Source organism: Idiotropiscis lumnitzeri, chromosome 4, assembly GCF_059441095.1.
Source record: "Idiotropiscis lumnitzeri isolate Australia: NSW breed Sydney's pygmy pipehorse chromosome 4, RoL_Ilum_1.0, whole genome shotgun sequence".
NCBI lineage: Eukaryota > Metazoa > Chordata > Actinopteri > Syngnathiformes > Syngnathidae > Idiotropiscis > Idiotropiscis lumnitzeri.
In genome coordinates, this window is record NC_142394.1 from 22,493,766 (window position 1) to 22,520,320 (window position 26,555).

At 40.2% G+C, this 26,555-nt stretch overlaps 1 long non-coding RNA gene across 1 annotated transcript; it reads left to right on the plus strand.

Moving 5' to 3' along the window:
* On the plus strand, positions 1 to 26,106 carry LOC148338593 (uncharacterized). Its single transcript, XR_015842971.1, has 4 exons — positions 1 to 167; positions 7,459 to 7,563; positions 23,247 to 23,597; positions 25,186 to 26,106. It is a non-coding gene; the product is annotated as an uncharacterized LOC148338593 (long non-coding RNA).
* The last annotated feature ends 449 nt before the right edge of the window (positions 26,107 to 26,555 follow it).

The following is a 26,555-nucleotide window of genomic DNA, read 5'->3' on the forward strand; positions in this document are numbered from 1 at the left end:
GAAGTTTTTAGCATGACAAAAGTTAAAGCATTCCAGGATGCGTTCGCGTTCAAAGAAGTCATTTGCATCTCGCCGTTTTGGATCCGATCGTGGCGGAGCGGTCAAAGTTTATCCATTGTATGGAGCGGGAACTGCTTGAGTTTGCGCTACTGCGGGCATTTTTCCAGGTGAGGAAATTTCCGTTTGACAGCAGTCCGTAGGTGGGAATACTTACTTTACTAACTTGTCAGCTGATCTGGATCCCATTTTGGTGCTCTCTTTCACGTCAAGAAATTGATTTACAACTTGTTTACCCTTCCCTATCCTTCCATATTTTCCACCCTAGCCTCGGTGTAGACATGCTTGAACGATAAAATCCATCCATAGGTTACAGGTTGTGATTCTGCCCCTTCCTGACCGACGATGACAAAAGACAGATTATTATGTTTAAAAAGGATCTTTAATAAGATTACCCTGAGGTTTAAGGTGTGTGAATGGGGTGCGGGTCAATGTTTAATATAAAACGTGTTCAACATTTACAACCGCAAATCTACGTGTGGGGAAAGTGGATGAGTCGCGAGTCATGACGCGGTGAAGTGTGACGTGAAACGGTATGCAGCGGGGCAAAAAGAGAGCTGAAACACAAAAGGATTATTACACCAGCCGTTAGCTTGATTTGAGAACTCACCAACTGTAGAGCTCGCTCAGTAGGCAATTGAGTCCGTTTTTATGCTTTCTGGGATGTTTTTCTTTTCTTTTAGTTCAGGATATTTCTTAAAAAAATAAATAAAAAGAAGTCCCAGGCAAGCACCATTCCCTCCTCTTGTGTGCCCTCTTCCATGTTGTGCTCTCCCGTTGTTGCTATGGTTCTTCTTTGTCACTTTTTTTAGATCGCGTTTGATCATAAGATTTCTGTCTTGGAGGACAAAATGATCGCAGCGCACCAAACGCAGTACCATCAAAACCTTTTATGGTAGATATTTTATATTCATGTGTAGGGTCTGGAACAGAATAACAATCTCTTATGATTGAAAAAAAAATCTCACTTCTGGTGAGAGCGATATAATGACTTCAGATTTGCTTTTACATTTGCTGCAGATCTTCATGGCATTTTGTCTTCATGCGACTTGGCGAGACACAAGTTCACTTGCTAGCAACACCTTTTCATAGACAAAAGCAGATAAAGCTACTACGTAACTCATGTTTTCACTGCTGGACACTCATTTGTTGGGATAATTGAAAAAAAAATCTTTTTGTTGTCGCATAGTAACATTTTGTAACTGTGATGCTAATGTAGCCTTTCGTTCTTGAGCAATTATTTGTGATGGGTTTTGTGATATGTTGTTGTGTCTCTCTTACTTTTGAGTTGCTAACCTAGCATGTAGCCATTCTTATACTTCTGGAATCTAAATCTTATCTTTTCATGACTCGTTTCATGACATGGCCTCTGCACTCTGAATCAAAGCAAAGTGGTTGATTGGCAGGTTCACAAGTGCCGTGCCTAAAGCAAATGATTTTCAAATGTAAACAGGCAAGACTTGTCAGGTCATGTTGTTCAGGTTGAGTCCCGTCAACACCAAGTCGAAGTCAAACAAATAGTTTCAGGAGTTTTAACCAAGAAAATCCTGACTCCTCACTTAACCTGAATCCTGTCATGTGACTTGAGTTCCCCACCTCTGCTCTTTTGAAACAAACAACAAAAAAAACCATCAGTTATTGCTTTAATGGTTACATTTCTCTTAAATTCCGACTATTCATTTCCTCAAGATATGCAAATATATTTTTTCACTGATTTATATGCACTGTACCTAATCTACTGCACTGTTCCATGAATAATGCCAAGTACAGTAACTTACAAGACTGCAGACGCAGCAAATTACATCTTTTATGAGGTGTGTACATTAAGATATGAGCTTAAGTTTTAAGCCCCTCACAACGCCAGGAAAGGACGCCAGAGGCCATCTTAATCATCACAAAAGTTAATCGCTGATCATCCGCATCATCAGATACATACACTCTCGGTCGGTGCGTCATTTGGTACTCGTACATAATCGAATAAGATCCAATATGACCCCATTGACGCTGTCAGAGAGCTAATAATGAGCCACACGTGTATTATCGTGTCATATGGTGACGGTTATGGTAAATCACTAAAAGCAGTATGTTGCAAAGTATATAAAAAAATAATCGTTAAATTAATACCCCATCAAAAGTGCGAATTATCTTTTTAATGGCTCAATTTTGGATGCGGCTCCGGTATGAAATCTCATTAGATTGTGCAGGTGTATCTAATGTTGTGTAATTATATTGCATTTGATCATATCTCATGACAACCACTGCTGCTTTATTTATTTATTTTTTTTGCCCCGCTGCTAATAACCGCCGTCATTTGTGGGCAGCCTGAGGAGGTTAATACGTTTCTGTTGTGCTCCCCCGAGAGCCAGCGACAGACAGATGTTGAGGGTGGAGTAGCTGTTTGCTTGTCGGAGTGCGAGTGTGCGAGTTAAAACTGAAACCCAGTGTGTAAGGATTGAAGTCCCCGTGTTTCAGGCCCTCGCGGACCGCCGAGGTTACGAGAGACGACTCGCTTTGATCATTTTCGACGTTCCCAAATACATTTTTCCTTTGAACATTTGCAGTCACTCGTGCTTTTATTTATACGATGAAGCCTATTTAGACAATCAAGGAGTCGGGCAAAAATAATGAGGCCTGCCATCCTCTCACCAGCGTCAGCGTGGACACGGGCTCCCTTTCAATCAGTTAAAAGCGGAGCTGGTAATTAAAGCTCTGCCCAAATAATTTTCATATAACTTGCTCAATTCCTTCAGATCTGTTGTCAGCAACCAGCCCAGTTTCTTGCAGTCCGTCTTCCACCCCGCCCTCGCCCCCTTCACTTTTGGAGAAATCCCACTGGCCCATATAGTTGATCTCATTTTTTTGAAGCGCATAATAATATAGATTCCAAGTTAAGAGAGTGGAGGTTCTATTAATAGTCCCATTTGAGGTGCACATCCTCCTCCTTCTCCTCCTCCCCTTTTGCTGCTGCTGCTGAATTCCCAGAGTAGGAGCGTACATAGCATCTCATTTGAGTAAGGCCGGGATTATTACCTCATGCGGGCCTGAGCCGTTTCATCAGCCGGCGTGCAGCTGCTGACTGTTTACAGGCGCCTCTTTAGCGCGAGCATCACACGTGACAACCTGCGATGCCACCTCAACTCGTGTTTCCCCCGCTAACAACAACATCCTATTGATCTTTAGCACCGTTTTAACAGCTCCAGTTGCACCCGCGCTGGCACACGTGCGCCTGAGTGGCTCCAGATTGAAAAACAGGAGCAGCTGGAAGGCTTTTTCTTTCACCCTTGTGTTGTGTTTAAGGCAGTGGTTCGACAACTTTTTATACCGAGGACCACCTGAAAAAATACTTGAAAAAATACGATCACCATAATGGCCGGCATTAAAGATACAGTAGCAAAGTAGGTGCAAAGGTTTACAAAAAGTTACTCACTCTCTCGCTCTCTCTCAAGAAATGAGATTTAGTTTGGCCAATGCTTTACATGTACAAAAGTTGTACGTGTGGCGGCAATGAACTCAATTTGCGTCACGTCACAGAAAACAGTTACTGACCAATTCTTCGTAAAAGAAGCTTCAAACTTGCAACTCCTAGTTGAAGTTTACTGTCAAACCAAACATAAAATGAAGAAAATTACACAATGGCGGTATGACGCTTGAAGCAACGTATAATTGAACACAAAAGGTGGAGCAACAGATGAAGACAGATAATGTAACAAGAATATTCTTTTTGGAAAAATGACATTTGCTGACTGTGAAGTGACTTTCGGATCCGTGAAGTATGTCTGTATTTTGCTCTGCGTGCACTAAAAGCATCAGTAAAATATCCATTCAAAATGCATCAAAATTTTTGTGGTATATTTGGGGCATCCTGGAACAAATTAATGGCTGTGAACGTGGTCACGATGAATGAATTCTACTTGTATCTCGCGGCACCACTGTATTTAATTTTGTCAGCCACTGTCACAATATGCACAGTTTGAACATTAATACTGTGCTTGAACATGGGAAAAAAACGACACTTATATCATTATTCAATTAACTTGTATCACACTTAAGTCACTTAAAGAATAAAAAAAAATATTGAGGAAGAATTTTGTATTTTTTCCACATAATTTGACGTTTAACAAAAATCAACCGGGTGGTCACATGCTTTTCCAAGCCTCATGCGAGTTTAAATGCTGAAGGAATAGCAGTGTGGTTTTGTCACCGACAAAAAGAACAAAAGAAAAAAAAGTTTTTGACCCACCTGTAGCTAGAAAAGAGGCAACAGGAGGCCGATTTGCATCATGCAAAGTTCACTTGGTGACATTTAGTCATGCTGAGATATTTTTCCTGCATTGGCTTCTACTGTATTGTGTGGGACACAGTAGATTTGATTGGCAAGTACATACGAGTGCGATCATGAATAACCGTAAGAAGAATTTTGAATAGAGCAAAAGTCTGTAGTATATTTTACCATAACATAAATTACAAAAAGGTTGTTTGTACTTCATACGGGCAATTATGCATGTGAGTTGATGTTTTTTTTTCATGGGCTATGTATTGTACTAAATACTAATTTATTCGTGGCGTTATACAATATACGCTCAGTACACTACAAAAGTGTTGTAAATAAATATAAAACCGTTTGAAACAGTTTTTACAGTTCATCCAAACTCATAACAACCTGCCGCTGGTTATTTTCAAGAGCAGCACATGTGGAATGAACATTTATGCCCGTTTATGGAACATAGCGCAAGCCCACTTAAGGGTCTATATTTTTATTTCTTTTTATTTTGGTAATATTACACGTTGTCTAATTCGTGTTGGAAATACAAAAAGTTCTGCAAAGTAAATAGTTTGAGTCAGGAAACCCTTAGAAACCCATGCAGGCACGTGAAGGCAGCTCAAGGGGTCCTAGTCAGAAAATGCCGTCAGTGAAACTGGCGTGGTCATGTCGTATCTCATCTGTTGCAGCGCATTGTGGATCGATTAAAGAGAAAGCAAAATGACACTTACTCAAGTGTCTTCACAAGGTTAGCACACCATAATCAGTTCAGCATGTTTGAAAGATGTTAACACGATTAAATGACAGCTATTGATATGAATAAGCAGATACGCCACCGTCACTTTTGCGACGCGCGCCTATGTTAAGCTAATGTTTGAGCTTTCTATTAGCTTTCTTGTGAATGTTCCCCAAATGGCCGCGAGGTAGTACCTCTGTTCGCCGAATTGAGCCACAGCGGTAGTTTGACAGCTGCTTTCCAAAGGGGCATTTGGAGTGAACTGGACATGATTTTCTGTGTTAAATTTGCTATATGTTAAATCAAGGCTCCACTATTCTACTCATAATCAAAATATAAAGTAATCTGTTTCGGCTGGCAGTCCCATTAGTGTGTATTGTATTGTAGAGTCACAAAATTCATCTTGTCTTCTTTGTGTTAATTAGTTGATTTTTTTTATTTCTTCAGGTGTCTCTTTTAAGGTAAAAAAGTACCTCAGTTTGTCTGAAGAAATGGAAAAAAAATCAACTAAGTATTTTATCGTACATCAGTAAATTCTGTGTTGCCCGCATGTTGTGGCTATCGACCTTTCTTCAAAAATCGAGTTGGACTAATTATCGGCATTTTTCCTTTGGCACATTACGAGCACTGATAGTCCTCTTTTATTGTTCACAGCAGTTATGTGAAACCTGTGGAGTTGCAAGATCCAAAGACCCGCCCCCTTTTTACACATTAGCCCATAACAGTGATCATTCGTCCCCCGTATCTTCTCTTGGCGTTAACGTTGCTTGGTAAAGCAGCTCAATTTCTCATTCTCGCCAAGATTGTGCTGAAGTTTGGAGCAGAGATTTGTCAACAACAACAACAGCAACAACAAAATGTCTTAGTTATTGGTTCCACATGTGCGAATAGTTGGAAAAATTGCCACATACTGTTTCAAATACAAAGGGGCGAAGATGTGACCATTTAGTCGCAGTTTGGAGCTCTGTTGTCAGTTGTTAGTTGATTCAACTTATATTTGACCTTTCTTAAATAGACATTAAGACATTGGACCGTATTTTGGTGGACTGGCACCCATGCGCTTGGCGTAAAAACAGACGTAACTTCATTTTCATACCAGCGCAAGTCAAGCCGAGCATGTTTGGGGCAGAAGCAGCTTCGCCCTCGACGCACCTGCTAATTTGGTGTTAGAAAGTTGTCTGTTAAAAATGGGTGTATCATCATTTTTGTGCCAGGAAAGTGGTCGAGTAGAAGATGCGCTACGCCTCAATTAGCGCTTCTGCCGCGCCACCAGCGCATTTCGCAATTTGATGGTAAAAATTTGACATTTTCGACTGGCTTAAAAGGTGGTGTGTTTTGCTGCGCTTGTGATCTAACGCAATTTTAGTGTATTTAATCGAGGCGCAGTTTAATGTAATTTAGAGGCATTTTTTTAAAAATCATATTTTCATCAAGCAATGTCACACAAGTTTCTAAAAAGGACGCAAAAATAAAAATTTCTCAATAAGCAATCATAGAATTACGTTCTCGCTGCGTTGTACTCAAATTGAAGTGGCCATTCCAACCAGACTCAAGATTTTATTTTGTGGATATTTTTTCACGTTCTTACAATCGGGGACAAACTGCCTACTCATGTATTTTATACACACTGCTGTTAATTAATATGCACGCTTCCTCGGCAAAATGAATTAATAAACTGAAAGAGAGGTACATGCTCTGTGACTTGCAGTGTGTGCTGCTTTATTTGGTTTAGCAAAATTAAATGAATAGTCCGTTTACTAAATTGGCTTCAGATGAAATCATCAACACCCTTCAGCATCATGCGGTGCAATTCACCCCCCCCCCCCCCCCCCCAGAAATACGATCATTACGATCTTATTGAAACAGAACCACAGAGTAAAAGTGGTTGCAACTGCCTCACGTATGGTTTTAATATACTTATAGATGTAAAATTGTGTCACGTATTTAATAGCGTGACACCACATTCGTCAGTAGAGTTTCGAAACGTGTATTTATACTCCCAGATATTTTGGTGCTTCAGCTCGCGAAATAAACATACTAAAAGCAAAGTGGGTGTCACTTTTAAGCAGTTGCGTTTGATTCCACTCTGTTTAGATGTGTTTTTCCCCCCCGACTCCTTTTGCATGTTGTTGTTGTTTTTTTTTCCCTTTGCACGTTGTTTTGTGAACAAGCAGCCGCGCTTTGCATGGAAATTGTCTTTTCCAAACGATCCATGTCTCCTCACCGACTGCTCCTGATCTGCTTTGAGTCCACCGATAACAATCACGCTGACTTAATGGCCCGTTTAATTGTCCGCTAATAATCCACGGTATTGTTTCCCGACATAAACATCTGTATTTGCTTATGTTTCTCATGATGATCTCGCAGCTTTTCTAACTGAACACATGCGTTTACTGTCTTCCAGAGACAAACCAGGACGCTTCATTCATCGTTTTACGGTGAAAGGCATAAACAAAAAAAACAAGCAGGCCCTCGCTCTGCCGCCCCTTGGCACACACGACAAACGACGGTAAGACAAAACACGGCGCAGCACAACATGCTTGCGTCATGTTGTCAGTGTCAGGACATTCTGAGCCTAAGAGGTGTGTTTTATTTCGTCTTCGCATTCACGGCCAGCGAAATTGTTTAGCACAGACTGTGATTTGGCCTCTTTTTGTGTGCGCGAGGACATGTTTATGGGCTAATAGGCCTTTGTTAGCGCGCCTCTATTTATTTAATACAATTGTAGTGTGAACAGAAGGAATAATAAACAGGCTGACTAGACATACGATTCGTCTTTGGGCCTGATAAACCCCCGTGTAAGGACACAAAAGGGGAACGTTTCCACTGCGGAAAGTAAATTCTTTTGAAGTGGAACTAATCATCTGAGGGATGGTTCTCGTTGTCCTAACAACGCAGCTGAATTGGAATGAGCCTCCCTTTTTTGTGGCCGATATGTTTTCTTTTTTGCATTCAGAGCTGATGATGATCGTACTTTCACGCCCTGTCCGCACGCATTGTGCGCCCCAACTCCTTTGCGGATAAGTCTTTACTTGGAGACGCCCAACGCACGGTGGGTGACTCCCGGCCCGTGACGTCAGCCCCCTCTCGTACCCCCCCGCCCCTTACCCACACTCCTTTCAGCTTTTTAATACTGTCGACATGAAAAGGGCCGAGCAAATCCTCTCCTACAACACTGTGAAAAGATCAAGACTTTTAAACTTGTCATGTAGTATAATGCACTGATCACGCTTCAGATGGCGCCAATGTTGATTGTTGGATAAATTGAGAGTTTACGTGCGAGAAGTCGCTCACATGATCTGTAAATGATCATCAACTTGCTTTTAAACCTTTAAATTTTTTTTTTCATTGCTAATTCTATTGTCATTATACTGTATCTGCATACTAGCATGTAATGAATACGTGACAACATACAAGGTGGATGAAATTTATAGAAGCATCAAAATGTGATCCAAGATTACAAAATTATCAAAACAAATTAAATGTATTTGATGGTGGGGAAAAAAAGTTTTCTTTTTTTCCTTTTTTTCCAAAATTAGCAACAGTAAATCTAACAATCAATTGACTGGCCGTCGAGTTGTGCTCTCTCATACTTGTTTGGATAAAAACTCATGTTGAACTTGTAAGCACATTGTTATATTCTGGATTTTTGAATGAAACTACAACAAATCCATTGGTGTGGTCTGTTTAACAAATTTCATAATTACTTTAGTAATGTTAAAAATGTCACGTTTTGTCACTTTTTGCCCACCAAAAATAAAGAGGCCAAAAAAAACCTGAATACAAAAAATAAGCATTTGCTAAGTCAAATTAAATTTAACCAATTCAAAATAAAATTAACAACACGAATACGTTACTATAAATGTAAAAAAAAAAATTTTTTAACAAACAACATACAGTACATGTAACAAACAAAAAAAAAACAAGACATAAAAAAAATTAAATTCAATGAATAAAAATGGGATAAATTTACCAACCCGGACTGACAAGTATAACATACCAAAAATGATGAATTAAAATGACCAACTTTAATACCTCACGTTATACCCATCAAAACATTTTGAAACATGAGAAATAAAAGATCATGTCCAACTTGGATGCAAATATACATGCTAATCAACTTAAATACATAACCAAATACATAGATAAAAAAATAATAAATGAATGAAAACAAATTGCCTACTGGAACAACGGATTTACTGACCTGTTGTAATCTAAAATGAAACAGTGCAAAGTTAATGGGCATACTGCCATGTTTTTTTTTTTTTCATTTCTTTTCTTTTTTCTTTTTTTTTTCAGCATTCCTAGCATAAATCAAGTTAGTAATTATTGTCCGAGGCCTGTGATTCACCGCGACGGCTCTTTTGTTTCAATCTGAAGGGCCACAACTGTGCTGTGCAGTTTGGGGTCTTCCCCTGCGGGCGCCCTGGAGGGTTGAGAGGGGGGGGGGAGGGCCCGGAAAGGTAACTGGGCCGCTTGACCTCGAGCCAAGAGAATTCCAATGTTTACTGTTCCTAAATCTTCATTTTCACACCGGACTCGCTATAAAGTGTCTGCTTTGTTCCTGCTTGTTCCGTTCAATAGCCACTCGGCCATTTTATTGTCTCAGTGGGGCTATTGAAGGGGTTCAGGCAGCAGTCATCTGCAGAGGTGAGAGGTTGCTATGTTTTCTAAGATACCAGTGTCCGCGAATATTAAACTCTTGAACTGTGAAAAATAAAAAAAGCTGTTCATAATGGGAAAAACATTAATCAGCGCATTTATGTTACGTTCATTCAAAAGAAATGCGACTCACTCCTCTTTGTGACCCTCCTCAAAGCGGGCATAGTGTAATATCATTGCATATTATACAGTATGTACACTTAGTGATGGCGCTGCATTATTTATAAGCTCTATACTTGATGATTTATTAAATATGATCTCACACTACGGGAAAAGGGAATCTAAGAACAATAGATTTCACTTTTTTGATCATTTTTAAACAGAATTCTTTGGGGGCAAATCGGCCTGTTGATGGCAAGTCTGCCCTGTTATCTGCACTCACTGGCCACAACATTAGGTACACTGGCACTATCACAATGTGTTGTATCAACATTTCTGCCTTTCTAAAGATAGTAATGTTTAGATTAGATCAGGGGTCACTGACCTTTTTGAAACTGAGATCTAGTTCTTAAGTTGGGATGAATACGAAGGGCTACCGGTTTCATACACACTTCTGAAATAACACATTTGCTCAAATTACCTCTGTGTGCTCGTACTGATCATTCAGCTACATGAAGATGCTAATCATGTTCATGTTTTCTCACAGTTGGTTTCAACAATGATTTCACAAGATGGGAAACAGATGTCTATCAATCAGTCGTTGCAAGTGTTTTAATGATCGCTTCTACACTCCCAGAAAATCACAATGTCCCACCACTGGTGAGCTCTTTTTGAATACGTCTGGGGGCTACTTCTATGGCGAGACCAGGCACTTTGTTGGCTAGAACATATGCGGGCAGTCAAATTTCCATTTGCAAATTTCTTATTTTTTTTGTTGTAAAATGTAAAATGCTTTTGCTGATATTTGGCCCGGTCAGCAGTTGTCCTAGCTTGAATGACGCCTGGTGCAAGATCCCTCTCTTGGTGCCCCTGCCACCTACAACTCGGATACAGACCAACGAAAAACACATCGGAAAGGACTACGCATTTATTCATTTTTCCAAATATATTTAATTATAAATCAATTAGAATAGAGCTACAGCAAAGAACAATTAAAATGAAGGTGACATGTAACAAGCCACCTTGTGCAGCTCCACATGTTGCACATGCCGAAAAGTGCCGCTGATTTGTTTATATGTGTAACACAGTATTCTCCATCCACGTTAATGTAACAAAACCAATTGAAGTGTGAAGCATTTTATATGGGCAGCTACCGATGATGTCACCCAAAGGGGTGTGTCCAAAGGCACCCCCCCCCCCTCAAAGCAACAGCAAAAAAGCTAAGATGTTCAATCACTTTTATTTTGACTCGTCCGTGTTTGCCAAATGCATTTTCTGCTGATGGTATACACACACACACACACACACCCCGACACACCCCCACCCACACACACAGACTATTAATGAAGCCAGCAGTTTAAACGAGGACATAGCAGAGTGGCTGGTGGCTAACTTAAATGTAGGCCATTTTTGGGTTGTTAGAACTTTGAAGGAAATGCAGTTCTTGAGAGGATACAAATGTGTAATCCTCACCAACACTCTTTTCTTTGCACTCCACAAGAAAGTCAGTGTGTAGCTAAAAGCTGACATGTCATCGAAAGGCCTGTCAGAGTCGCTTCTTAGAAAAGCATTTTCCTTAGAGGAGCAGCGGACCAGTTGTGTTGTTTCCTGCAGAAAACTCTGCTGGCCCGCCAGCACATTTTTGTGGATTTCACATGCCATGCGAGATGGGCTCGCCATTGTCATCACGGCAGACTGGGAGCTGTGGGGAGAGGACGCCCGCGCTGTGCCAGTTGGCTCCAGTAGTGAAAACACGAGGCAGGCAGGCAGGCACAGCATCGTTCTAATCTTCGGCGTTGCAGACACAAAGGTCACTTTGTGGCGATTGCACTTGGTGTGTTCCAACAGCTCGGCGGCATATTCGCCGCGGAATGTATAGAAATGTACACATTGCACACATGCTGTTGGCTGCCAGCATGTCAACATTCGGCCGCTGTGCCATGTGCTACATTCTATAAATGACTAGCTAGTTAAATCAGGCACACGCTGGAGGGGGCGCTGGGACGCCACCAACATTTAAATATCCAAAAATGTCAATGATAAATTAATGATGCCCGTCAAAATGTATTAGAATAGCATTGCTTAATTTTTAAATTGCCCATTTGTCGGCCAAACTCTTGTAAAAAGGAAAAAAATCCCTTTTAACATGCAATTCATTCGGGTTTTGCTGAATATAATACACAATACGGCAGCAGGCAGCTCACTCAAGACGAAAATTCTCATTAAATTGTAGAATATTTCTTAATATTGCATTTTTATGACTGTATTAAGTTTGATACTGACTATTTCATGTAAGAATTTTTTTTCCTTGTAGTTGACTAATGTCGCTAGTATTAAATACAGAAGGTAGCAAAATGAATAACGATAGCACGCATGAAGCCGACAAAAGATTGGTGCATTGTATTATTTACTGCATAGCACTGACTGCAATACTTTTGTTAGCAGGGGTGCCAAGAAGTCAGAATAATTTGATCGCAAAAGTAGCAATAATCTAATACACTACTGGAAACAACGCCACTGTAACTATCTTACACCGTCAGTAACCAAAAAAAAATAGCAGTAACGATGCAAAACAAAATATCAAATGTTACTTGTGACAGCAACAAAGAATGCTTGGAAAGCGTCTGTGCCATCGTAAAGTTAGCGTCAGTGCGCAAAGTAGTGCACCGGAGGTGGCGTGAATAGGTCTAAAAAGAATGCTAAAAAGGTAGTGCCACGTTATGTCTTAATGTTGCTAACTTAACAGAGTTTGCCTGCCTGATTAAGAGCAAAGTGTCATCCATTTTATTTCCATTTGCCTTCGGGTCCCTTCTTTGCCTTTTTGTCCATTTCAACTATTTGTGTTCTCAAATAAACACAGAGCCTAATCTTGTAGATGGGTTCAATTGTAATTTTGATTTTGGATTAAATAAAATTAAAAACTGTTAGGAACTGCTATGAACAAAACAAGAGTCCCACAATTTACAACCTGTTGACCCCAAGCTTTTTTTTTTTTTTAATTTATTTATTTATTTTTAGTATCCTATCACAGTAAAGTCAGCAACATGTATAGAACAGATTTAGGTCAATGGTCGTGAGCATAAAATAAAAATAAGTTTAGGGAAAGGTATCTCTGCCGTTTGCCCAGCCTATGCTACAATTAGGTCAATTTCATATGTATTTCTTTTTTACAAATCTATACTATTAGTCAATCCACATATGACTGAGTTATTTATTTAATATTAATATATGGGAAGAGCACCTTGAAAACAAAATTAAATCGCGATTGCAATTTGGTTATTAGTCAAAATTGTTCATCCCTTGGCAAAATGGAGCATATGTTATACTGCGCTAAAAGGCTCTTCGCCGTTGTGCTACTGCAGACTTAAGCGACGACGAACAAGCCGACAGGAATAGCAGGACTATTGTTAGAAGGTAAGCTACCGTCAATAATATCCGTATCTTCTCTCCGTCCTGTGTGACGCCACGAGCAGAAGATAGCGAGTGTTGGTTTGTACCAAGCTTGTTCCGCCGGTTTATTTAATGAGTTGCGTGGACGAAAGCGGGCCAAAATGCCTCTCGCGTTCCCCGCCGTAAGTTGCAGCAAATAGAAGGCGGCGTGTTTCGCATTGTGGTGCTTTATCCGTTTTCACGCAGCTCTCCGCCCTCCTGGTGGTGCTTGGCTAGCAAGACAATCGTCCTGCAAATATCAGGGGGCCAAGTCATTATCTTCTGCTCAGCAGGTGTAGACATTATTGGAGTGTTGAACTAATGATATGTAATGAGCTCTCTGTGACACATGTCTAGCCACCGTTACTATCACGAGGCCCATTAATAGATAACAGCATCCTAATTAGCTTCACCGGGAAGCCAGAACCACAGCTTATAAATACATCAAGCTATATTTAAGTTTATTTTTTTTTATTTATTTATTTTTTTTTATCCCCCTCCTCGTTGTTGCCGCACGAGGACAGAAAACGTGCTAATCTTGTTTCACGATGCTTGTATTTAGTTTGCACGAGGCGGCGCCTTTCCAAAGCGTTCTGGACAGACACCATTGACGATTCCGTGACTAAAAAACAGACCGATCCACATTTGTCACTTTCTTCCTATTTTCTGGCTAAATTGAGAGCCGAGGACAGTCTCGAAAATTTATATTGGAAATGGTTTTGAAGTTGATACCCCACTGCAAACACTTTCAGCCTGGCGCCGGTCGCCTAGCAACAGCAAACAAAGGCAGGACCCATCTCAAGTTTCCCGTGGAGCGGCCGGTCCGGCACGTCTTTGATCTTGACTGGGAAAATAGCTGAGTGGGCACTACTCGCATTTGTCTTTCATTTAGTCCGGCCCCCCACCAACTCCTACCCAATATGCTCCCCGCCCCCTCCTCGCCCCTTCCCAAATGTTCCCTGAAATGGACAAATCTTCATCTGTCCCCAGCAACCAACACCGCCACTTATAAATAATCGACCATAGCACGGCAAGTCTTTGGATGTTTGTTACCTTCCACAAAGATTGATTTGAGTCTCATTTTATCATTTATATGCACAGCAAGTGCATTTTTACTCAAGCAAATCAGACGCAAAATCATCATAGCCTGAATATGCTTGAAAACACGTGAGGATTTTGTCATCGGTAGTTCAAGCCACTCAAGTACTACAGCAAATAAATCACTCTTAACAAAATATACACGTAGTAGGACATAAACGCACGGATACAATGAGCACGGTGCAAAAGATGGAGGGAGTCAAGCAACTTAAAGGCTTGGGCGAATTGCTGAAGGTTTTGCAAGTTTTATTATTATTTTTTTTTTTTGGTGCAGTTAGCCAACAGCTTGGTTATTTTATTCATTGCCCCCAACAAAATACAGGATGTGGTTTAGGGCCAATTTCAAAGTCACAATTTAAGGGAATGAATGTTCAAACATGCAGGTTAGCCTTATCGACTCATTACTGATTTGAAAGTATAACTCGGTCATGATTCCAATAAAGAAATGTTCATGGCAGACTTGGTTTAATTAGTGTCGCCCGGTGTTAAAAGCAAACATGGTGAAGCAGCATTTACCTGTTATGCTGTATGCAAATGGAATAAGCTGCCACTAAAAGTGACGTCACGTCCAAGTTTCGATGTTTTTAAATCTCCCTTAAAAACTTTGCTCTTTGTTCAGGTGGTGATTGAGTGGTTGAGGGCATTTTCTTTTACGCAAAGTATACACACAGACAATGAACGATCAGAGTGGAAGGAGGTCTCTAAGAAGCCATTTCACAGCAGTGTTGCCAAATTTCCATCATCTTCTTGCAGTTCCTTGGAAACATACTTTGTGCACTTTGATCTCCTGCATGGTCTCCAGCAAAGCCAGTTCTCCTTCCGCCTTATCGACCACATGCCTTTCCTGTGCTGAATATAAAGAAAATGACAAGAGCCGCTTCCATTGGCCACAAAGCAAGTCGGTTGTGTTTACACTTACAACGGCGAAAACGAATACGTAACTGAATACGTTTGCGAAAATTCCCAAAGGAAAAAAAAAAATTCCACATGTGCAGTTTCCAAGTTTACAAAAATAGGGCACTATGTCTTCACATTTGAGTTCTGCATAGTTCTCAGTCTTTTCAGCAGTTATCTTCAATCATGCGTAATGTATTTGGAAGCAAATCTCTGCATTCGCTTTACAGGCTCTTTAAAGTGACAGTAAAACTAAAAAAAGAAAAGCTGCTGAAAGCGTCTCATCTAACGCAGCCTCTACTATCTCCACACGCTTTCCTTATTTGAAACGGCGAGTGAGGCTACACCGAGTGTTTTCCAGTGACGGCTTTATTGCGTCATGAGTATCTTCAGAGTGATGCTGATGTGGCATTTGGCTATTAATGTGGATAGTGTGTGTTGAAAGTAAGCCGCGCTTAGGGGGGAAAACATTTTCAAGTCATATTTCCGAGTCTTTAATAATGCTTTCCAAGTCAAACAAGACATAAATAACCCCCCGTTTTTTCCTCGATGCATGAACACAAGCGAGGAGCGATATCTTCGGGCTCTTGAATGTTATCTTGCGCCACTTCGCCGCTCGCCTTTCATCCAAAGCAGCTCAGACAGCACCAGAGATTAAACAAATTGAAGTGTTACACACTGTTTTGGTGTAATTTACGGTAATTGATGTTTCTATTTGGTGCCGCGGCCCCGCCGAAGCAACTTCTCCCAGTTTGCGGGAAGACGTGCGGCCCAGTGGGTTGTATTGACTCAGCCGCTTTTAATGCTCCCCATTGTTTGACTAACATAGCCTCCTTCGTCCTCAGCCAAGCACGAGCACACCTTGCACTGGCGAGGATGGAGTTTTGCTCCACGCTGCGCCAATTACACACAAAACGAGTTTGTCCTTTAGTTGGGATGAGTGAGGTGGTCTCAAATAATCCCGTGTGCTTGTCATGTGGCGTAAATGTTGCGAGGGACGGGAATTTAATTTTCAGTAGATTTTCTAACAAAGGCAAGCCGAAATGTCATTTTATTCAAAAGACTGGTTTGTATTTATGGCAAGTCTTCGTTTTATGACACAAATAATACAGAATAAACGACATAAATTTTGACACATTTGTATGAATATTCATACTTGGTCTAAAAAAATAAAAAAAGGGAGCACTTTGTCCTACTTTACAATTACCCTCATTAAAAGCTAATAACGCTTTTTACATCATATTTACATTTAGCCTTAGCTGCAAATAAATGGATGTTGCTAATGAATTGATTTCCTTCCACTTTCCACAATTAAGTGGCTTTGATGGCCTGGTAACCGCACAAATGGATTTTAAAGCCACTGGAGCTTGCCAAATAGTGAGCCTTGACCGTTGTTAGTAAGCGAAAGTCTTTATATTGTAATTGCGTCTTTTTAATCTAATTCATATGCAAAATTCTAAATAAGTAAATATTAAACATATTTATGCATTCATTATATATCGACCCCTATAGATAAACTGGAAATTCTATATGAACGCTCCCGTATTTGGCTGTTTGCATGCACATCTGCTTGCAGTAAAGGACTAAAAAACGCTTAAGATCATGACCAATCTGCTTTTCTGTGAGGAGATATGTGAGAATGCTGTTGTTGCTTTCTGAAACAATAAAAAATGCATGCGAGCATGAAAGAATGCGACCAAAAAAAAAAAAAAACGACACGAAAATTCCTTAAATAAACAAGCAAAAGAGCAAGCACAAAGTGACTTCTGACAAGACAAGGCGATGGTGCGATGCAGTCGCAATGGTGACGAGCAAGAAACAACAACTCTGCATCTTTCTTCCATCTCTTCGGCGGCTATGCCCTGATGATTATTGCCACGAAACTGCAATGAAGGAGACTCCGCCCACTCCAATTTTAAGGGTGAAATGAGGAAGTCTCAAAGGCAACTTATGGTGATATTGATTTAGCCAACACTTAGCCACATGATGAACTCAATTTTGTAATATTGCGCAGAGATTATTTTAAAGCTGCTCAGGCAGCCTTCTCAGGGTTCTCCTTTTTACCTCGTACCTTCAAGAACTCCCTTTTCTTTTCCAAAAGGGTTCTTCTGGGATGGAACAAAAAAAAAGTCTCTTGAAGACATTCTTCGTTTCCCCTCCCCAAAACCCATTGTGATCCTCTTTTGCATATTTATTTATAGCGCGATTCTCATTCGCAGCAATCCCCATGCATGAGAATTGTTTTGCGAGAGGCGTCGACAAATTACCGCAACACACAAATGCGCATCTCTTTCCCACTTTTTGTCTTGTTACCGAGGTTCTGTGAAGAAAAAACGAGTTCAAGCGCGAAACGCCGACAAGCGCCATTTAGACAAAATGGACTAAAAGGCGGCCGATCACAGCATTGTTCGACGTTGCATTTCCATATGCCTCTCATATAAACAAAACTCTTACATTTCAGAAACCGATACGCATTTTAATTCAGCTTGCATCATCTTCATTGAAGCCAATCACAATAGTATTTGTCATTACCAACTCATCACGGACACTCGTCACACAAAAAAAATTACGCTATACATATTAGGGGCTGACTGCTATGGATTCTTAGAAACTGAATAATATATAATTAAATAATAAAATTCTGACCAAAAAATAATTGACCGATTAATTTTAAAAAATGTATTTAAAAAATGCTTGGTTATTTTTTTTTTTGTTTTAGTATTAGTTTTATTTCATGTTTTTATATATATATATATATATATTTATTTATATATATATATATATATATACATATATTAGTGTCTTAAGTTTATTTATTTCTATAAAGCTATTTATTGCTTTGGGTTTGTTCAACCTTACACTTGAGGTAAAAATCTGAAAAATTCGGCAGATTTTCCCATATTTTAAAAGAGCCATGACCAGCCAATTAAATCAGCCATCTGACTAATCGATCGGGCCCCAACAAATATTCTAATTAACTGTATATTCCCATGACAGAAAGTGCTGGAAATGTTTTTGCTCTTATTTGCTATTTTCTTTTGCATATTGTGAGCAGCTTTGCATTTCAGAGTAGTGCATCAACAGAGCAAATGGAAGCCCCTGGGAGTCAAGTGTTATCGAATTCAGTTTGGTAGGCGCAACAGCCCAAGAAGCGCAATGTGTTAAATGCATATTTAAAACTTGCTTATTGATGTCCGATTCACTGATGTCACTTTCCCCTGCAACACTACGAAGTCACTCTCACATTTATGTTATGTTAAGGTTCTACTTTATATCCAATTATGTCATGAAATATGGATGGATGCATAGAGTGGATGCATGGATGGATGGATGGATTATAAAAAGTGCAGCATGGTATTTGACATGATGCGGATTAAAGTTTGAGAAAGATTCAATTACTTCAAGTAAATGGTCCCTTAAGTATTGCGTCATGATCAATTCTATAATCCTAAACTCCTTTCCAAGAGGAATAAACTTAATGGAAGTGTTTTTTTTTCCAGAGAAATCACGTTCACAAAATCCTACTCGAGTGCAACGTTAAAAGTGGACATCAATTTGGGATTTAAAATGGACCAGGAAATTGGTTCTGTTATTAAAGCCATCTTTTTTTTCTTTGTCTTCTGGCTAAAGTTAAGCCTCACCTTCCGCAACAGCGATTAGAAGCGTTAATCCATGCCTTGGTTACATCTTGGCTGGATTACTGTCATGCACTTTATTTGGGAGTCCGCTAGTCCTCCTTCAAGCTTCTCCAGTTGGTCCAAAATACTGCTGCTCTCCTCCTAACTGGAGCAAACTTCCGGTCTGACCATCTTTAAAACTCAATCTAAAAGTATATTTGACTCAGCACGAGGCTCAGTTTTGCTTTAGTGTTTTATTGCGCTTACTCTTTTTAAATTATTTTGTTTTTAATTGTCTTCGTTTCGTACAGCTTTCATTATTTTTGCTCTATAAATAAATTTCAGCTGATGTGAGAAATTAGCGAACAATCGAAGTAATCTTAGCGTCAATTGAACAATAAATCATGTTTGCATGCTTGAGGACACTTTGCATACATTTACATTTTCTGGGTTTGAATATGTTTTATTTAATATTTTTTTCTCACGAATCCATACTTATGCCCAGTCCCCATGTGTTGTTTTTAAAAAATGGTAAAAATGAAAAGTGACGCTTTTCATTATATTAACTTATAATACTCAAAATGCAAATCATTAGCTTAGTACTGAAACGTCAGAAAAAGTTCTCAAAGAGTGGAAATATCTGCTTTTGCATTTGAACTTTTCATTTCACTCAAGTGCCAAAAACCCGTTTGGCTATTTCGAATAAGACATCTCAATCTGTGCGTGTGCGTGTTTGTTCCGTATAGATTTATCACCTCTTAACTATATGACATTTCTGCAGAGAGGCCCAAAAAAAAACCCCATCACCGTCATGATATACAGACGGAGAGGGGGTGGGGTGATGGGGTGTCATTTGTCAGAGCTCTCATCGGGGTTCAAAAGTAAGCTCGTCTTTGTCTAATTCAACACGTTTTATTTCTGTAACTGAGAAATCTGTTCAGGGGCCCTAACATTTCTTTTCCAACTGTCAGGGTGTCATTTGTCAGGGGAAAGAAAGAAAAAAAAAAGACGAAGTGAAAGTGAATGCCCACCCCCAGTCCGTCTGTATGTTGTGAGGTTATCGCTGTAAACAGGCAAGGTGCGCATGTGTATGAGGCTCACACTCACACAGAGCAAACCCAGTTAACTTTCCACTCCCAACGTGCTTTTCTGTACCCGAGCGTTTGCAAGTGGTGGTGTGAATCGTCATTTGTTCGCCATTTCCAGTCCATCATTTGGTACTTCAAAACCATTTGTGTCCACATAGGTGTTTGTTTAAGCCCTCAAAAAAAATTAAAAAAAACGTGTCGAAATTCATAGCTTATTGCCAGTCTATTTTGTTTGCATATTATTAATGAAACCTTTCTTAAAGTTGGAGATATTTATCAAACCCTGAATTGGAAATGAATCATCACTCTTTGAGCTCTTCGCCAGTCCCGACCTGTTGCGCTGCTAATTTCACAATTTTTATGGATATCATCAACAAGAGAAAACTTGTAAAATTCTTTCCACCAAAAATTGATTTGATAATTGAGATTTCGCCAGCAGCAGTTGGGAGGATGTAATACTGTTTGGGTAATACAATTGAGAGAGGCAGCTCCAAAAATTCTAGTGGGGAAAAAAATAGATTGAAAAAATGTCCAATATATTGCAAATCGGCACCATGTCTTGGCTAATGTTCCATGAGATTGCCGCTCCATTTCTTGTCATACACAAAAAAAATGTGAAAATGAGTTTGATCATGTTTTCTGTTTCTTCCTCAATTTAATTCACCTTTTTAAAAAAATAACAGCGGTAAAAAAAGAAATTGCGAAATATAATGACCAAATTTGTCATCACCTCGTGACTATAGAAAACATTGAAGTAAATTTGACTGAATTTTGTTGCGTTCCTTTCTGTTCAGCAGATTATGAATATGTCGGCTGAAATTTTCAAAGGGTATAAAATTCCCATGATATTTAGAAGCGCACATGGTAGCATAAATTATGATAGGAATTCTTCAAAAAAATTCTCCTAAAAAAGTCAGAACCCCTGCTCTAACTTCAGAAACTTTCCCGAAGTCAAAATCGGAAGTCGATCTCACCCATCCTCTCCCTGTTCTTCTCTTTCGTCTGTGGCTCTTCCTCTTTTTGGTTTTCTCCCGGAGTGTGTTTGCCAGCAGCCTGGGCGGGGACGCCGTCAAGCCATTAGTGAGCCCCGCCGCCGATAATGAAAGCGGGGAGGTGGTCGGGCCGCGTATGGCACACGCCAGACGAAGGCTACTTTTGGGTAATTACCTGGCGATGGCGGCGACATGGGAAAGTTGCTTTGCCTGCCTGTGGGCTGGTGACGTTTTCGCTGGAATCAAGCGCAGTCACCTCATGTATACGATCATAGCAACAAAGGTGCTTCGACTCTAAACTCCTGACATGTGACATTTAACATGTTAATTAGCATCCAGTATATGCATGCAAATATGCTACATATGCTGTATGCAGTGTCTAACAACTATAACTGAGCCAAGGCACATTTTACATTACAAAAAAAAACCGCAGAGCACACCACCAAACAAAAATGTCACAAAAAGTGGACAATCAGGTCGGTTATGTAATTCCGACCATCTGGGACAATATCAACTCGAAAGCGCCTTTGGTGTCCTCATCAGAATCATTCAGTCTTCATGAAAATGGAGCAGGAAAGAGAATCTCTGACGTCCTATTTGAAGTGGCCAAACAATTGCACACATACCAGAACAGTCATTCTCTAGAATCCTGCATTTCATACCATTTTCTTTCTTTCTACAGTGTGTGTGCTTAAATGATTATAAATCTCTTTTTTTATATATATATGTTTTTCCTGTCTACAGAAACTTGTTTGTACAGCTTATTTCACCAAGACAGTGAGTGCATAGCATTGCTTCATAGTAAAATAGTAAGAGTACTCGTCCGGCTTGCCAGCAGTCCAGACCCGTCTCCCTTTGGAAATTTGTGGCATTTATGAAGCACAAAAATGGACCATGGCGTCCAGAGACTGTTGGGCAACTAAAGTTGTAGATTGAAGATTACCACCATCGAAGCTTCAATAATTAATATCCTCGTTTCCCAATAGTTGTTCAAATGTAACACAGTGGTCAACATGCCCCTGTGCTAACGTGTTGCGGGTCATTTTCAAAATGACTCCAAATTTGTGGAAAATGTATCGCTTTGAACAATAATTATCTATTCTTTGAAGTGTATTCAATTGATTTAAAAAAAATCGTTTTATTCCCATTTATTTTTTCCACCACGGCCCCACTTCAGTGGAAATAAGGTTTGCATGTTGCAGCAAAATACATTCCTCGCAGTAAATGAATCCTTTTTGTCCCAATTAAGTGAAAATGTCGACATTTCCATATCGCACCTGATGATCTTTCACGGCACAGTAGTTGGGAATGGCCGCTTTGCTGTATTTATGGCTCAGGTGGAGACTTTGAAGAGCCCATGAGGTCAGGTTTGAAATGGCGGCGTGCACAGCGCAACGAGCTCCTGGAAATCCATTTTCCACACAACACATTTCAAATCAAAGCGGCGTCACCATAACACGCCTTAGGAAACATTAAGCCATAGTGCGCCACTTTCATGTGTGATAGCAAGGCCCCGTGTCTGCTTTGATGTGCTCAATTTTTTTTTTTTAATGCTTTATTAATAACGCCACACCCGACTCTCCTAACATCACCACATGAGATTCTGCTGCCCCTTTTTCTTTCGTCTTCCGGAACTGGCTCCCTGCTTCCTTAATCCCGCCCCGGCCTGTGAGGCAGCTCTTGGGATTGGTCTGTTTGTCTATAGGAGGGGGGATTATTTTGGATAAGAACACGGAGGGTGGGGGGTTATCCTGGTGGGGGAAAGTGGGTGGCAAAGGCCAATCAGAGGGCGGTGAGAGGAGAGTGCTGCCCCGCTATTGGTTGCCTTGGAGATCAGACATGTCTTCATCTCCTCCAGCAGCCCTCCTCGCTGACTTTTATTTCCTGGAAAGGGGAGCGAAATATCTTTCTAGTTTCTGAATTTTTGCACAAAACAAAAAAAAGAAAAAAAAACACAATGGATGCTCAATATTTGCTCTGAATGTTTGCTATCATGATTAAGGAGCAATGCTGACAAATTTGGAGCTTTTATTTTGTGCATTCTTTTCTCTCACTCTGGTATGTAGGAGTGTAGAAGCTCACTTTCGCTTGTGATGATTTCTACAAAACACTTTCTCAAGTCATTCACTTGCAATCTGTGGTTCTACTTTGTAGCGGAAAATAATGTATTCATGTGCTAGTTCCTCTCAAAATGTGCTCTATTCTGTGAGGCGGACTTTTTGTTCACGTCTTTGAAGGCGAAGCTTTTATTGTGAGTTGTGGGATGTGAAGAGCAAATGTCTTTAAAAAAAAAAAATGTTTATTTGCACTCAGGAACTTTTCTGGCTCCTCCACCTTCTACGTGATCTGCCGATCCGTTCGAGGCCGGAGGTTTTGGGCTTCAAAGGGCCTCCTGCCCACTTCCTGCCATCCGGAGTTCCGCTTCCTTGGACGGAGGTTGCGTTTGCCTCCCTCCGCCTCCCCCCTCCTGTTGCCCTTCCAGCAGCAGGTTAAGGACACTGAGTGAGTGGAGCACCTGGCCGTGTGATCTTCTTGAGTATCCTCCCTAGACACCCGCACTGGGAGAAGACACCACCCATGGAAGCATTTGATGTGAAAATCGGCTTTGGGTTGAACTACGGCATTAGAATGCACATGCTTCAACATCCAGTGGAAATCTCGCAGGTGAGACACGTGAGTTTGTGTGATTTTAGTGTGATGTGACACAATATCATCCTTAAAAGAATAAATTACTTAGGGATTTTCGAGACTACATTTTTTTGAGTATGTGCGATCATTCTTACCGATACGATACAGAATGTTGACGACACAAATGATACATAGATTTTCAATTAACACAATGATAGATAATTGTGAACAACATTCGGACACATGATTTGCCAGCGCAGTGTGGCGCCAACTGCTGGCGAGGATGACTTACTCAAGGTCATTTATTTTTATTTATTTATTTTTTTTTACTTTCGGTATCAGTGGCAGGTATGGGCAGTCTGAACGATTACCCAATACTGAGAAATAAGGTCAGTATCGGCCTCGGTATGAATGTGCATATAGCATATAATATTAGGTACACGTGTACGTTCTAGTGCTCCCTAATGAAGCTATTTCAATCATAATTTTGAGGAGTTCAAAAAAATGTTTTTATTCAATGAAAATATAATGAAATTCGTTAGCCGAGTTGCATAATTGCCAAAGTTATTAGTGCTCAAACTTGTTACATCAAGTACCACCTCACAAAATTCTCTCTAATAACACCATGACCAATATCAAAATACAGTATCATAGTAGGCCAAAGTGCTTATCAAAGCGAGAAAGAGGTCTTATTGCTAAAAAATCTATTTTATGTCATAGTACGACACTGAATAAATATTGGAACATTTACACTGCATTTAAATGACTAACTTAAATGATTCAATTAAAAATATTCCAACATAAAAGTTAAAAGGTCAAACTAAAACCATCAGTTAAAGAGGGATTACTCATTTTTTGTGTTGAAAGTCAGATACCGCTGTATTTACTTTCAATGTTATGTACTTGAAAAGAATAAAATTGTGATTGTTGTCTATTTTTATTGAATTCAGTGATTCTTTCAAGTACCTCTGGAGGGAGCCTGTGTACCACTACACCTGGTGTGTCAAATTTACTCAATTTTATTTAGTCAAATAGTTGCCGGAAATAAAATCAACTGGTACATTTTTTCGTAGATCCAGTATTTTGTGCAACCACATGGTGAAATAAAATTAAGAAAATTCAACACAACTTTTTATGTCAGTGGAAATTACCCAGTAGTTACATAATACTTGAGTACTTATTTCCCCTTTTGACCTTTCAAGTTTTTAAGGACTTCTTTTTTACTTTTAATTGAGTCATACTGTAAGAGTAAGTTTGTAGGTGAGTCAAATGTTGCTTTATTTTTTATTTATTTGACTTCACCCATCCGTTATTGCTGTTGTCATTCATTTGGCAGGATTTCTGTTCCATTTCTTACACTGTAATTAGTTTGAGTGGGTGTACCTAATGACGTGTCCTATGGCTGTATATCAGCATCTCATTCTCTATTGGCACTTTATACATTTTGAACGCTGTTATGAGCTGCTCCAAAGATAAAGTCCACATTAATCTATTGAAGTTTTTTTTTTTATTTTTTAAATCTGTTTACGAAACCTAGACAACTCCCCCCCCCACCCTTCTGCAATCCCCACCCCCGATCCAGTATATTAGCAGATCTCAGTATGTCCGCTCCTCTTGTGAACAGGGATGAGAAGGAGCTGGAGGGAGAGGAAATAAAGGTCTGACGAGTCTTGGCAAGGAGAGGATGGAGGCTGAGACAGATGGCATGAAGTCTGCGGCACTCTGGCGTGGCTCGCCTGGTGCTAAAATCCTCCTCTCTCACATTCCAACAAATCCTACCAGGAGGCTGGGGAGTCTGTCGCACCACTCCGATGGATCCACACTGTCTCCCGTTCCCCTTCCCCTTCCGCCACCCCACCTACGTCCCCACTTATTATTTTACCCCAACTTCAATGTGTGTGTGTGTGTGGGCGTGTGTGTGTACACGTATAGAGATGGGATCCAGCAGGGGTTGGAGATCTGCGGGGACTCATGTCAACCCCCTAATGGGAAAAGGGGGAGCTTAGTTGAGCGCGATGACCTTTAGCATTTTGGAAAAACTGGGACGAATCATGGAGGGGACATTTCCATGTAGATCAGTCCAAGGAAGGAAGGCATAAGAAGCTTTTTCATTTTCAATTTTTTTTTTTTTTTTTGCTTGGGCAATCTCAATCCTAACAAACCAGAGCCATTTTCCAAGACTCCCCGTGGGCCTCGAAATCCAAAGTGGACAGTAAGTGTAACTGTGATTACACTTCACAGCACAAAACCAACAACTGGATCACGAGCTCGGCGTGACATCTCCAAATATCACACTTGTTGTTTTTTCCTCGTTTTATTTTTTTCTTCAAAGTGCTTCCTCCAATAAGAACAAACTCATTTGTTTTATACTCGCGTCTCTCCCTCTCCCTTTCGCCGTCTCACTCCCCACGCCGTCTTTCCGCTGCCCGCCTTCTGTTTGTTCTAATGAATGACTTTGGAAATGAGGTGCCGCTGTGAGGAGGTCACATGGGGCCTCAGCATCACATTACTGTTAATGATAATAAAAAGAACAATCTGTGCTAAAGCTTTGGGATGATCTATTTTTTTTTGTCTTTCTCTCTTCACTTCACATATGGAAGGAATATTTTTATCCGAATTGATGTTGACACAATTAAAATGCACCATAAATACAATGTTACTGTAGTTTTGTGTGTGTGTGTGCAAAAAGAATGCTGTGATGAAAGGTTTACAGCGGCGTGCCATCTGGGTTGCAAAGTACCCCACCGAGCATCACATCAGGCACGCTGGAGAACACAATACAACAACATACATAGTATATACCCCGTGGTAACGTTTTAAGTGCATACCAAGAACATTGCTGGAACTTTTGTGACATGCTGACGGGACTTTCAGACAGGTGGCGTATAAGGAGAAGCAGTTATATTTTGCGACGTGTAAAAGTGGGTATTGACCTCATACTGTTACTAAGAGACGAGCATTTAATTGAATTAAAATCGACAATCGCAATGTCGT